At 45.1% G+C, this 13,631-nt stretch overlaps 1 protein-coding gene across 1 annotated transcript in view; it reads right to left on the reverse strand.

Annotated features, from left to right (window-relative positions):
• The window catches only part of LOC124720442 (serine/threonine-protein phosphatase 6 regulatory ankyrin repeat subunit C-like), an 80,943-nt gene extending 73,421 nt beyond the window's left edge, over positions 1–7,522 (reverse strand). Inside the window, exon 1 of the mRNA XM_047245794.1 lies at positions 7,426–7,522. The gene's annotated coding sequence lies outside the window, so the exon portion shown is untranslated. The remainder of the gene's footprint in view (positions 1–7,425) is intronic.
• Positions 7,523–13,631: the final 6,109 nt, after the last annotated feature.

Consider the following 13,631-nt stretch of genomic DNA (forward strand, 5'->3'; position numbering starts at 1 on the left):
AGAACAGACCAGGGGGAGCTTCCTGAAGGGCAGTGGCAGAAGCCACGGTCTTAGGAATATAACGGGGACTATTGAGTTCTCACTCTAATACTGCTGTTGCTATCTCCTAAACACGCTACAATGAAACCTAAGTCATTACAGAAATCATGGCGATCAGGCAAACTCTTTGTAACATAGTTCATAATTGGCAAAACTCTACCATCTGGGGAGCAAGATGTGTGAGACAGGTTAAATCACCTCAGACTTCAAGAAGAATATAATAATAGACCTAAGTCGAAACAAGGCCCCGAGAGTAGACAACATTCCATTAGAAGTACTGATAGCCTTGGGAAAGCCAGCCCTGACAAAACTCTACCATTTGGTGGGCAACATGTATGAGACAGGTTAAATCCCATGAGACTTCAAGAAGAATACAATAATTCGAATCCCAAAGAAAGCAGGTGTTGACAGGTGTGTAAATTATCGAACTATCAGTTTAATAAGTCACGACTGCTAAATACTTACACGAGTTCTTTACAGACGAATGAAAAAAAATGGTGGAAGCCGACCTCGGGGAAGATCAGTTTGGATTCTGTAGAAATGCTGGACATATGAGGCAATACTGACCCTACGACTTATCTTAGAAGATAGATTAATGAGAGATAAACCTACGTTTCTAGCATTTGTAGACTTAGAGAAAGCTTTCCACAATGTTGACTAGAATATTCTCTTTCAACTTCTGAAGGTGGCAGCGGTAAAATACAGGGAGCGAAAGGCTATTTAGAATTTGTACAGAAAGCAGATGGCAGTTATAATAATCAAGCGGCACGAAAGAAGTGGTTAAGAAGGGAGAGAAAGGGTTTTTCAATCTCTATATTGGGCAAGCAGTACAGGAAACAAAAGAAAAATTTGGAGTAGGAATTAAAATCCATGGAGAAAAATAAAAACTTTGAGGTTTGCCGATGACATTGTAATTCTGTCAGAGACAGCAAAGGACCTGGAAGAGCTGTTTAACGGAATGGGCAGTCTCTTGAAAGGAGGATATAAGATGCACATCAACAAAAGCAAAACGAGTATAGGGGAATGTACTCGAATTAAATCAGGTGATGTTAAGGGAATTAGATTAGGAATTGAGACACTTAAAGTAGTGGATGAGTTTTGCTATTTGGGAAGCAAGATAACTGATGATGGTCAAAGTAGAGAGGATATAAAATGTAGACTGGCAATGGCAAGGAAAGCGTTTCTGAGGAAAGGAAATTTGTTAACATCGAGTATAGATTTGAGTGTCAGGAAGTCTTTTCTGAAAGTATTCGTGTGGAGTGTAGCCATGCATGGAAATGAAACATGGACGATAAATAGTTTAGACAAGAAGAGAATAGAAGCTTTTGAAATGTGGTGCTAGAGAAGAATACTGAAGATTAGATGGGTAGGACACGTAACTAATGAGGAGGTACTGAACAGAATTGCAAAGAGGAGGAATTTGTGGCGCAACTTGGCTAGAAGAAGGGATCGGTTGGTAGGACATGTTCTGAGGCATCAAGGTGTCACCAATTTAATATTGGAGGGCAGCGTGGAGGGTAAAAATCGTAGAGGGAAACCAAGAAATGAATACACTAAGCAGATTCAGAAGGAATCACTAATTACGATTTGGTCGATTATCGTGATTATTTTCAAGTAAATCAGTTACAAGGAGTCGACAAGTTGTCTTTGTAACTTAAGACTTTAATAACTTTAAAACTACACTGGGTATTGACAAATGGTTTTCAGCATGTGACAATATAACTCATAAAGTTTTCTTTAGCTTCCAGGTGACACAGTTTTGACTCAGAACTGAAACTGAAATTCTGATGAAATGTGGACGCCACAGGAACGCGCTCAGCGTGCGGCCTGCTTCACGCAGACGTCGTTCCCCTGTCCCCCACACCGCAGGACTTCTTCCTGTGGGGTTTTGTAAGGGATCTGGTGTCAAGGACCCGGGTAGAGGCCTACAGGACTTGAAGGCACGCATTCTCAATGCTTTTTAACATGTCACCATGGACGGCTTCAATCCTACCTGCAGAGAAATGGAATTACGACCACACACTATCCGTGCCATTAACGGTGCACAGACTCCTATGTAGGAGTGACGAAACAAAACGTCATAACGTTCAAAACAATTTGTTAATATCTCTGATTGTTTCAAAGGTATTAAAGTCTTAGGTTGTAAAGGTAATGTATGGAGACGCAGTATTTGTTTGCAGCACTAGATGTTAAGCTGGTCCATTTGATAACCCATTTGTACACTTCTTCCGTTTCGTTTCGCTATGAAAATTCGCACAAATATCCATTGTGTAACTGATATGAAGTTATGTTTTCGTTTCACTCAAACATTTGATCACCAAGAGAGAAAAACTTGGTTTTTCCTCACTTTCCCTCATTGCTACATCCACCGCTTTAAATAACGAGTAACTGTGATTGCCTCCTCCGACTTTGTACCGTCAACGAATATGACTGTGCTGCGATGGTACTACGAACAGCTGAAATCGAGGAGAAACGACAGCCGTTACTTTTCACGACGGCATGCAGCTCTGCAGTATCGTTAAACGACGATAGCGCCTTGTCGGGTAAAATATTCCTAGGTAAAACAGTTTCCCATTCCGATCTCTGTGCGGGGACTACTCAGGAGGACGTTGCCATCAGGAAAAACCGATCTCACAATCTATGTGTCTAGAATGTTAGATCACTTAAGCGAGCAAGAGGGTTAGAAAATGTGAAATGTGGAGTGGGGAGTTTGAGGTAAGATATACGAGGGATTGGTGAAGCTCTATGGCAGAATGAACAGCACTTCTCGCCAGGTGAGTACAGGGTTATAAACAGAAAATGATACCAGTATAGAGGCAATCCAGAATTAGGTCTAATAATGAAAATGAAAATAAAATATATAGGTAAGCTACTACGAACAGCATAGTGAACGCATTATTGCAGCCAAGGTCGGAATAAAGCCAACACTTATCACTCCACCACAAGTTTATATGCCAACTAGCTCCGCAGATGACGAAGAAACTGAAAAAAATATATGAAGAGATAAAATAAACCAATCAGATAAGAGAAGGAAAAATTTAATTGTGATGGGGGACTGGAATTCATTTGCAGGAAAGGAAATGAAGGGAATGTAGTAGAGGAATATGGAGTGAGGGAAAGGCATAAAAGACGAAGCTGCCTGGTAGAAATTTGCTCAGAGCAAAATTTACTCACTGCTGACCAGTTTTTGAAGAATTATGAAAGAAGGTTGTACACGTGGAAGAGACCTTGAGATACCGGAAGGTTTTGCATTCATTATGTAATGGTCAGACAGAGATTTCACAACAACATATTAAGCTGTAAGATACAGCTGGATAAGTTGAAATAATCATAAGTTGTTGAGGCTGTCAGAGGGAGCATTAGGCAACGATTGATTGAAACAGGGGAAAGGAATACGGTAGAAGACAAATACGTAGCTTTGAGAGCTGAACAAGTGAAGGCAGTAAGGAGCAGATCGCTAAAAAGACCAGTACAAATCCTGGGCTATGACAGGAGATATTGAATTTAATTGATGAAAGGAGAAAATACTAAAACCAACAAATGATGCAGGCGAGATTGAAAGAAAATGCCAATGGCCAAGCAGGGAAGGTTAGAGGACAAATGTAAGTATATGGAAGCATCTATAACCCTAGATGAGAGATGGATACGCCTGTAACAAAACTGAAGAGACCTTTAGAGAAAAGAGAAGGAGCTGTATAAATACCGAGAGCTCAGATAGAAAACCAGTACTGAGCAAAGAATGGAAAGCTACAAGGCGCCAAGAACGTATAGAGGGTATATACATGCATAATGAACTTAAAGGCAATATTATATAAAGGGAAAAGGGTGTGGACGAAAATGAGGTGGGCGATTTCATACTACGAGATGGACTGAGAACTGAAAGATGTAAATCGAAATGAGGCCCCTGGAGTAGACGATGTTCCGACAGAACAACAGATGTTCCATCTGATGTGCAAGATGTGTGAGACAGGGGAAATTTCCTCATTGTTGAAGAAGAATATAATAATTCCAGTTAGGGGCTGACAGGTGTCAATATTACCGAGCTGTCGGTTTAATAAGTGGTGTTCGCGAACTACTAAAACGAATCGGTTACACAAGAATTGAAAAACTAGTAGAACCTGACTTTGGGGAATATAACTGATATTTTTTTAAATGTCGGGGATACCATATACCGATATTTAAAAAGAACAAAAATATCGGTTATCGATTTATCAGAGAAGTGTATCGATATATCAAAGGAATGTGTCGATATATCAACAGAAAAAATAACGTCTCACCGGTCTATTAAAATATCGCCTCCATATTGTAAATATGTTGCCGGTTTTAGAGTTGTACATGTAAGTATTGATTTATTACTAAAAGTTCTGTACATCAACGACCCAGCAGCCTGCCTGCTTCCACACGATGCCTTCTTTGTCTTCAAGGTTGCGCAAGCGCATCAGTTTCCGATAGCGCAAGTTTGCAAGCGCGTTGCTATCGGCCTTCGGTAGGAACCTTTGTGCTTTTTGGCACACGACGGGTAGCCGTTGCCCATATGTATTTGTATTTGCCTGTGTAGTGTGTTGAGGTTATGCTGTAGAGCCATTTATGAGCAGTAATGCTTACTGACTCCAAAGGAAGCACGCTTAAGTTTGTAGATGATTACAGACAAAAATGTCGTGTGGAATGCCGCTTCGGAAGATTATTTGAATAAAAACTTGCCATGAGTTGCTCTGAGCGTCACGTATTAGATAAAAAGTCCCAATCACAGTACTGTAAGAATAAGATACTGTAAATTTCGAAGTAGGAAAACTGAGAAGAATAAGCCAAAAAACAAAAATGAAAAGTGTGTATGAAAACTGTGGACGAATATTCACGCTACGGCGACTTAAAAGCACAACAACTGAGGAGCCTGATAGTCCTATCTGAACAAAGTAAGTGTTGCGGTATATGTAGCTTCTCAACAAACCACTAAAAATAGAAATGAAGCACACTGATGTAGCAAAAAATACGAAATTTAAAAACACAACTTCCATTCAGGTCGACTTCCCAGCTTCTTTCATTTCCTCAAACAGCTGCGAACTGGCAGTCGAAGAGTCGAAACTGTGTGGTGGAGTTAAACGTTGCAGTTTTTGCCGATTACGTCAGCATTTCCTTATACACGTCTCTGTCCACCGCAACGACCAGTCTTGTTTTTTAGATTTTTGGTCACAATTTTCAGCAGCTGTGTATAAAGAATGCCGATATGAAGAAACAGCATATCAGTTGCGTTATAAATGGTTTTTTAACGCAACTATGTTATTGTTTAATCCCAGAAATCTTATTACTCTCTTTTCAATCGCCACCCCCCCTTATCCCCCACCCCTTTCTGTGCCACATATGCTTGCTTCACACCGTCAGAGAGAAAGCCTGGAGCGATGAAAGCTCAAAAACTAGTGAGACAGAGGGAGAGTAAACATACATTTGACTACAATTTTTAAAGAACCATTTCAAATATTTAATGAAAATTGCGAAAAATATCGGGACCCGATATTCCATTTCGACATCGATATATCGTGGAATAAAATATTGCTGATTGTAAGGAGTGTGTCAGAATTCTCCATTACGCTGATTAAATATTGCATTGAGTACCGAAAATAATACAGCCAACTTGAGGCTATTCTTTGCCTTGAGTAAGATTCTGCGATTCTCTGTGGAAATAAATAAGCACTCAGATATCGATAGTAACAATCTGATGGCGAAACATGAGAGCGCGATTCTAAGCATTGTTGTGAGACGAGGTCTGTCTGTGAGAGTAAAATTTCAGTAGTGTTGGTGGAGAGCTCGGAGACGAAAGACGTGTCACGCTGCCCTGACGTCGGTGATGGCAGATCTCACCACACTCAAGGCCTGATTTCATTTATATGGCCAGGAGAGATTTAGATGCCTTAGCTACGCTTGCGGATGTAATTGAAGGTAAAAGTCGCAAGCACAGCGCAAAAGCAATTGCAGGGTTAGGCTCGTGATTGCTAGTCCGCAACAATCCTATGTTTTGCTTGTCAGTTAAAGAGGCCTCCTTATCCTTCAAATAATAATAATCATTCTCTACATCTAATTCGGCAACGGTCTTGCCGCAGTGGATACACCAGTTCCCGTGAGATCGCCGAAGTTAAGCGCTGTCGGGCGTGGCCGGCACTTGGATGGGTCACCCTGGCCGCCATGCGCTGTTGCCATTTTTCAGCCTCGTGATGCCAATTGAGGAGCTACTCGACCCAATAGTAGGGGCTTCGGTCAAGAATACCATCTTACGACCGGGAGAGCGGTGTGCTGACCACACGCCCGTCCTATCCGCATCCTCCGCCAAGGATGACACGGCGGTCGGATGGTACCGGTAGGCCACTGGTGGCCTGAAGACGGAGTGAGTGCTACATCTAATTCATAAATATGCTGTGGTTACTAAATGTTAATGTTAACTTCGAAATTGAAATAATTTGTTAATCTGGCACTCAGCCATTATTGATACTTACAAGGGGACTGTCAGACATTTCGGCATTACTAATACTTGTTAAACTATTATTGGTCATGATGATTTGTGAAGTTTTTAAGTAGATTTAATTTATGAAATCCATTCTTACAAGTTATTTAGTAGTTGACAGAACCAAAGCAAACTCCTTTTTATTACATTCATTCTAAATAACAACGAGCTTTAACCGTTGCTGCTGCAAATTTCTGTAAACCACTCGGAAAAAGGCAGCCATCTAAACAGGTGAGTGCAAAACTCAGGGCCAAATCAGACACTGACACACCACTACATGTTATGTACTCTAATGCAGTAAATTCGTTCCACAAGGGAGATTCTGTACCATTTGCAAATTCATATTCAAATATGCAGTCATATAGCTTATCCAAATGTTAGTTTTAAGTTTGTCATGTAACGATATGTTGAGGGCTTAAATGACAGTGAAACTGACACTCATACTACACGCACACAGTGTTATTCAGGTTACATTCCGATTGCTGATACCTCAAAATGCTTATCGAGTCTATTTTCACAGACGAACATAGCCTTCATTTGTTGCAGGTACGTTACACGATATACATCTATATTTCCGGGAAGAATATCAACATATCGAAATATCGGTATTTTATCAACAGTCGTACTTTGGGGCATTGTATTACTATTGGAGGGAAGTAGAAGGTGGGGGGGGGGGTTAAGAATTGTAGACCGATACTAAGGGATGAACACTGTAAACAGGTTCAAAAGGGTGTAGGTTGCAGTAGTTATCTGCAAACGAGGAAGCCGGCACAGGACAGAGTAGTATAAGGAGCTGCATCAACCAGTCCTCTTACCGAAAACTACAACAACCCGCAGCAACAGTCGGGGCACTGGCCACCGCTCGGTGGTGGAAGAAATACGCAGAGACTTACCGAAGACGCCTCGTTCCGCTCCGCGCCGTAGCAGGCAGTACAGTGGCGGTCGCGAATGCTGCCTTTCCTCCTTACCCTGTCACCTCTGCTCCACGCCAGTGATAACCTCTGCACACATCTGGCGTCCAAAGTATCACCGCGCAGCTCCTCACGCCACAGGCCCGTGATAATCCTAACGATCGCGCTTCTGCTCGTTCTCAGCTCGCCGCCTCTGCCCATCAGATTCCGTGGCGGCCTCGTACTGCCCCACCGCGAGTGCCCTTTCTGTCCCTTCCCTTGAGATACACTAAAACTAAACTCCTCTCGAACGGGCCACGAAGGCCCAACGGTACCGACCGGCCGCCATGTTATCCTCAGCCCACAGGCGAATATGGAGGGGCATGTGGTCAGCACACCGCTCTCCCGGCCGTACGTCAGTTTCCGAGACCGGAGCCGCAACTTCTAAATCGAGTAGCTCCTCAGTTTGCCTCTCGACGGCTGAGTGCAGCCCGCTTGCCCACAGCTCTCGGCAGACCGGATGGTCACCCATCCGAGCGCTAGCCTAGCCCGACAGCGCTTAACTGATCTGACAGGGAACCGCTGTTGCCACTGCAGCAAGACCATTGGCCCCTCAGATTCACACCCAGATAAAGAAAAGAAAGTTCACATGTTTCTTCAGGTATGCCATATAAGTGATGATTAGCTCTGAGAAGCTGCCAAACTGCGAGAATCGTGATATTACTTTTCACACACAGTTCCAAATGGTGTCAGACAATTTTTTATCAAATTAAGATCGATTGATTTAGAGAGTCAGTCGAGGTGCGTTTGGCTGTCTGAGTGCTCGAAAAACGTGTCGGTGCAGTCCTGCGAAAGGGTGTGTTGCCATTTTGGAACACTGCGGTGTCCGCACCATGTTCATCGTGGAGGTTCAAAAGAAAGGGCAGTAGTTGGACGACGAGAATGTTCAGTTAAATATCGATGTTCATGTTCTGGTAACCTGAATGAATGGGCTCAGGTGACGTTACGAGAAACACCGCTTGAACATCAGAGAACCCCTGCAGTGAGAAGTACGCCCTCCACACATAGCGGGCTGAAGGCATCACTCCGCTGCCGGTGCACTCGACACTCCTCCCTCGACAAGAGGCACAGCTGAGACACGTGGGAGCGTATTACACGCCTCCAGCCACCCACAGGGCAGTTTCTGAGTTGTCTGGCTCGCTGAAGGGTGCAGTATTGTCTGCTGCTGCGAGAAGTGCCCTTTCTCGAAGTACACGATTCCAAATGCCCATTGCATGCATATCCTTCACTATATTCGCCCAGAAACTTCTTGATATGTCTGTGTATTCACTCACCCTTTTCCGCCCTGTTCTGCAGGTATTGCTGAGCAGTGTGGGACCAGCATCAGGTGGGACTGACGGATGATATCGAAAAAGTTCAAAGAAGAGCAACTCGTTTTGTATTATCGCGAAATAGGAGAGATAGTGCCACAGACATGATACGTGAATTGGAGTGGCCATCATTAAAACAAAGGCGTTTTTCGTTGCGACTGGATCTTCTCACGAAATTTCATTCACCAATTTGCTCCTCCGATTGCGAAAACATTCTGTTGGCGCCCACCTACACAGGGAGAAATGATCATCATGATAAAATAACAGAAATCAGGGCTCGCACAGAAAAATTTAAGTGCTCGTTGTTCCCGCGCCGTTCCAAAGTGGAACAGTAGAGAGACAGCTCCAATGAGGTTCATTGAACCTGCTGCCAGGCACTTTATTGTGAATAGCAGAGTAATCACGTAGATGTAGATGTGGATGTAGATGTTCCTGTAGGGTTTGAAACCAGACTGTCGTTGACGAGCTGTGTCACTCATCTTCGTTCCCTCTCAGTCAGGACGTTTTGACGGCCACAGCTCTTACGTCACATTACGCGGTTGCGATTGCTACGCCTTGTAGACGTGTGGACAGTCCACATTCTTACAACTACACTGGCGTCCAAAATTAAGGAAACGAACAGAAATTTTGCAAAGTTCCGTCTTCTTTGGCACAAAACAGCACAAACCGATGATAGTAAAGTAGAAACAATGTAAGGAAATCAGAACGTAATCAACTGCAGCCTGCATGACGGTAGAAAAAGAATGTTGTTCGTTTTTTCCCACTTAGTGCGCTCAAAATGGGCTGAGACCACCTATGGTAACAGTACAGGCCTGACAACGACGTTGTCACCAATCTCATGTTGAGACAATAATGACCATTCTCCCTGCAGAGCTGCTCGCAAGTTTCGGATAGTGGTTGGTGGATACTGCCGTGATGCAACCCATCTCCCTATCACATCCCAGACATGCTCTATTGGGGCCCAAATGGGAAGAGTGGGCAGACCACGCCATGAGTGCGAATTCTTCCATTTCCAAGAAAATATCAACCAGCCATGCTCTGAAAGGTCGAGTATTATCCTCCATCAGTACCAAGTCTCGGCCCAGAGCACCTTGCAGCAACCCCACACGAGATCCCAATATCTCTTCACAATACCTCGAAACTGTTGAACCTAGCCTATTGAACTGTACAAGTTGATGAGGAGGTGTTCAAGTAGTCAACACAATCCCTTCTCACACAATTAGGAATCGTCCTCGATATTAGTCTCTTTCTGTAATGTTTCGATCCAGAAATGGTGCTCTACGTTCCCTCCAGATGCGAATCCGTCGAGAAACACTCTCCAGATCAAACAACGACTCAGCTGTGAAAAGAACATTGGCTCACTGTTCGACCGTCCAGGTGGCATGTTGACGACTCCGCTCTAGACATTCCCTTCTGTGAAGACGTGTCAGAGGTACACGTACACAGGTCTCTGACAATGAAGGCCACTCTGCAGCAGCGTTCTGTACACCGTTTGCCTCGATACAGCACGTCCAGAGGACGCTACGAGCTCAGATTCCAGTTGCCGTGCGGTACTAAGGCAGTACTGTGGTGCCCTTACAGCCAAATAGCGGTTCTCTCTCGGTCGGCCCTGCTCTGGTCTTCAGGATACAGTCTCTATGAACTGTCGCCTCATCAGAAACAACAAAACGATTCACATTAAGCCATTCGACCACAACAATCTGCGACTGTTCTGCTTCCATTCTTTTTCCTACGTCCATCCACTGGAGAGAGTCTGGAAGCCTTCTTCATTGTGCCATACAGCACACTCGATTTTGGATTTGAGACAACCCTACCATGATTCCTGGCGCGGCTGTCTGTTGATCGGAATTCCATGTTCCGTGCAGAACACGATTGTATGGAGATCTGTTGACAGTTTGTATGAGGATTGTACCGTGAATTAGACACAGGACGGGGAAATAGTGATTTGTTGCTTTAATTTTTGACACCAGCGTAGACATCTTCATTCACAGTGGGGTCAGAGGCACTGCCAACTTATCACAACTCCACATCCACCTGACCTACACTCCTGGAAATTGAAAAAAGAACACCGTGAATTCATTGTCCCAGGAAGGGGAAACTTTATTGACACATTCCTGTGGTCAGATACATCACATGATCACACTGACAGAACCACAGGCACATAGACACAGGCAACAGAGCATGCACAATGTCGGCACTAGTACAGTGTATATCCACCTTTCGCAGCAATGTAGGCTGCTATTCTCCCATGGAGACGATCGTAGAGATGCTGGATGTAGTCCTGTGGAACGACTTGCCATGCCATTTCCACCTGGCGCCTCAGTTGGACCAGCGTTCGTGCTGGACGTGCAGACCGCGTGAGACGACGCTTCATCCAGTCCCAAACATGCTCAATGGGGGACACATCCGGACATCTTGCTGGCCAGGGTTGTTGACTTACACCTTCTAGAGCACGTTGGGTAGCACGGGATACATGCGGACGTGCATTGTCCTGTTGGAACAGCAAGTTCCCTTGCCGGTCTAGGAATGGTAGAACGATGGGTTCGATGACGGTTTGGATGTACCGTGCACTATTCAGTGTCCCCTCTACGATCACCAGTGGTGTACGGCCAGTGTAGGAGATCGCTCCCCACACCATGATGCCGGGTGTTGGCCCTGTGTGCCTCGGTCGTATGCAGTCCTGATTGTGGCGCTCACCTGCACGGCGCCAAACACGCATACGACCATCATTGGCACCAAGGCAGAAGCGACTCTCATCGCTGAAGACGACACGTCTCCATTCGTCCCGCCATTCACGCCTGTCGCGACACCACTGGAGGCGGGCTGCACGATGTTGGGGCGTGAGCGGAAGACGGCCTAACGGTGTGCGGGACCGTAGCCCAGCTTCATGGAGACGGTTGCGAATGGTCCTCGCCGATACCCCAGGAGCAACAGTGTCCCTAATTTGCTGGGAAGTGGCGGTGCGGTCCCCTACGGCACTGCGTAGGATCCTACGGTCTTGGCGTGCATCCGTGCGTCGCTGCGGTCCGGTCCCAGGTCGACGGGCACGTGCACCTTCCGCCGACCACTGGCGACAACATCGATGTACTGTGGAGACCTCACGCCCCACGTGTTGAGCAATTCGGCGGTACGTCCACCCGGCCTCCCGCATGCCCACTATACGCCCTCGCTCAAAGTCCGTCAACTCCACATACGGTTCACGTCCACGCTGTCGCGGCATGCTACCAGTGTTAAAAGACTGCGATGGAGCTCCGTATGCCACGGCAAACTGGCTGACACTGACGGCGGCGGTGCACAAATGCTGCGCAGCTAGCGCCATTCGACGGCCAACACCGCGGTTCCTGGTGTGTCCACTGTGCCGTGCGTGTGATCATTGCTTGTACAGCCCTCTCGCAGTGTCCGGAGCAAGTATGGTGGGTCTGACACACCAGTGTCAATGTGTTCTTTTTTCCATTTCCAGGAGTGTATATTACTTTGCTGTGCTGGTTGGACACAAACGCCTGGCACCCACACACCTCGTCACTGCCATTGCTGACGTCGACGCCGGTGGTTGGCATGGCCACCTGCTGTATCAGTTAGGGAAGACCTGAGGACCCGAAAACGCGCTGTAACACCCAAGAGACCATCACGTTACCGTTTCAATCTTCTCTTATATCTTAGAGTCCTCACAGACTTTCCTATGATTGCTGTGGTTGAGGTCTACAGTCTCAATACTGGTCTGATGCAGCTTTCTGCACTAGCCTAGACTGTCCAGGTCTCATATAACAACTGCCAACTCCATCCATTTGAAGCTGCTTGCTTTTTTGAAGCCTCTTCTTCCTCTACAGTTTTCTCCACCTCTCCTCCCACCCTGCCCCTCACATTTCCTTCCAGTATCACGTTGACTATTCCTCGATGCCTCAGGATGTGTCTTATCAAGCAATCCTCTGTTTGAGCCAAGTCGTGCCATGAGTTCTTTTTTAACCAGTTTTCTTTACTATTTACTGATTTCTTCTTCTTCTTCCGAATGGGTAAGCTAAGGACCACGATATTCATCTTTTCAACCTGGAGAGGGACTTGATGTTTGCCCAGTAATCCCGAATTCTCTGGCTATGTTTCTCTTTTCTCTCCTTTGTCCAAAGCGCGCCGGTCTTTTTACGGTGTGATCTGTCCTGAAACCTCTTTTCTTTTATTATCCTTCCTAGAAGTGCTCGGTTTCTAATGTCCCTTACAGTTATGTTCAGTTCTTGGATGTATTTCTTGATTTCAATCAGCCATGGTGTCACGGTCTTTCTGCTCTTTCAGTTGTGGAGAAGTCGGTTAGTTAGTATTGTTTGGTCCATCCTTGTGATATGTCCGTAGAAAGCGAGACGTGTCTTCCTGGCTACATCTGTGATTTTCTCAGTATGACTGTATAGCTCCTGGTTTGATTGTCTTCTACCCTCACCATCTGTTTTGACTGGCCCAGAATTTTTCTCAGAATCTTCCTCTCCTGAACCTCTAGTTTATGTCAAGCCTTTCCTGTTCAGATTCAAGCATCCTGAGGCATATAGGGATCTAGAGCGGATAACTGTTTGGCAGTGTTTTAGTTTCGAATTGCGAGATAGGCATTTCTTATTATAGGTGTTCTTGGTTAATCCATATGCTAATTGTAACTTATTAATCCGAGTTATTCCTTCTGATAGATTAGGGTCGAACCATTCTCCTAGATACTTGAATCTGTCAACTTTCTCAATTTGACCTTGGTCCAGCTGTAGTTCACTGGGAGTATCACTGATGTTGGGGAGATATTTTGTCTTTTCTAGTAACAATTGGAGTCCTACCTTGGCAGCCTGGAGTTTGAGCATATTGAGCTGCTTT

The sequence above is a fragment of the Schistocerca piceifrons genome, chromosome 11, assembly GCF_021461385.2.
Source record: "Schistocerca piceifrons isolate TAMUIC-IGC-003096 chromosome 11, iqSchPice1.1, whole genome shotgun sequence".
Lineage (NCBI taxonomy): Eukaryota > Metazoa > Arthropoda > Insecta > Orthoptera > Acrididae > Schistocerca > Schistocerca piceifrons.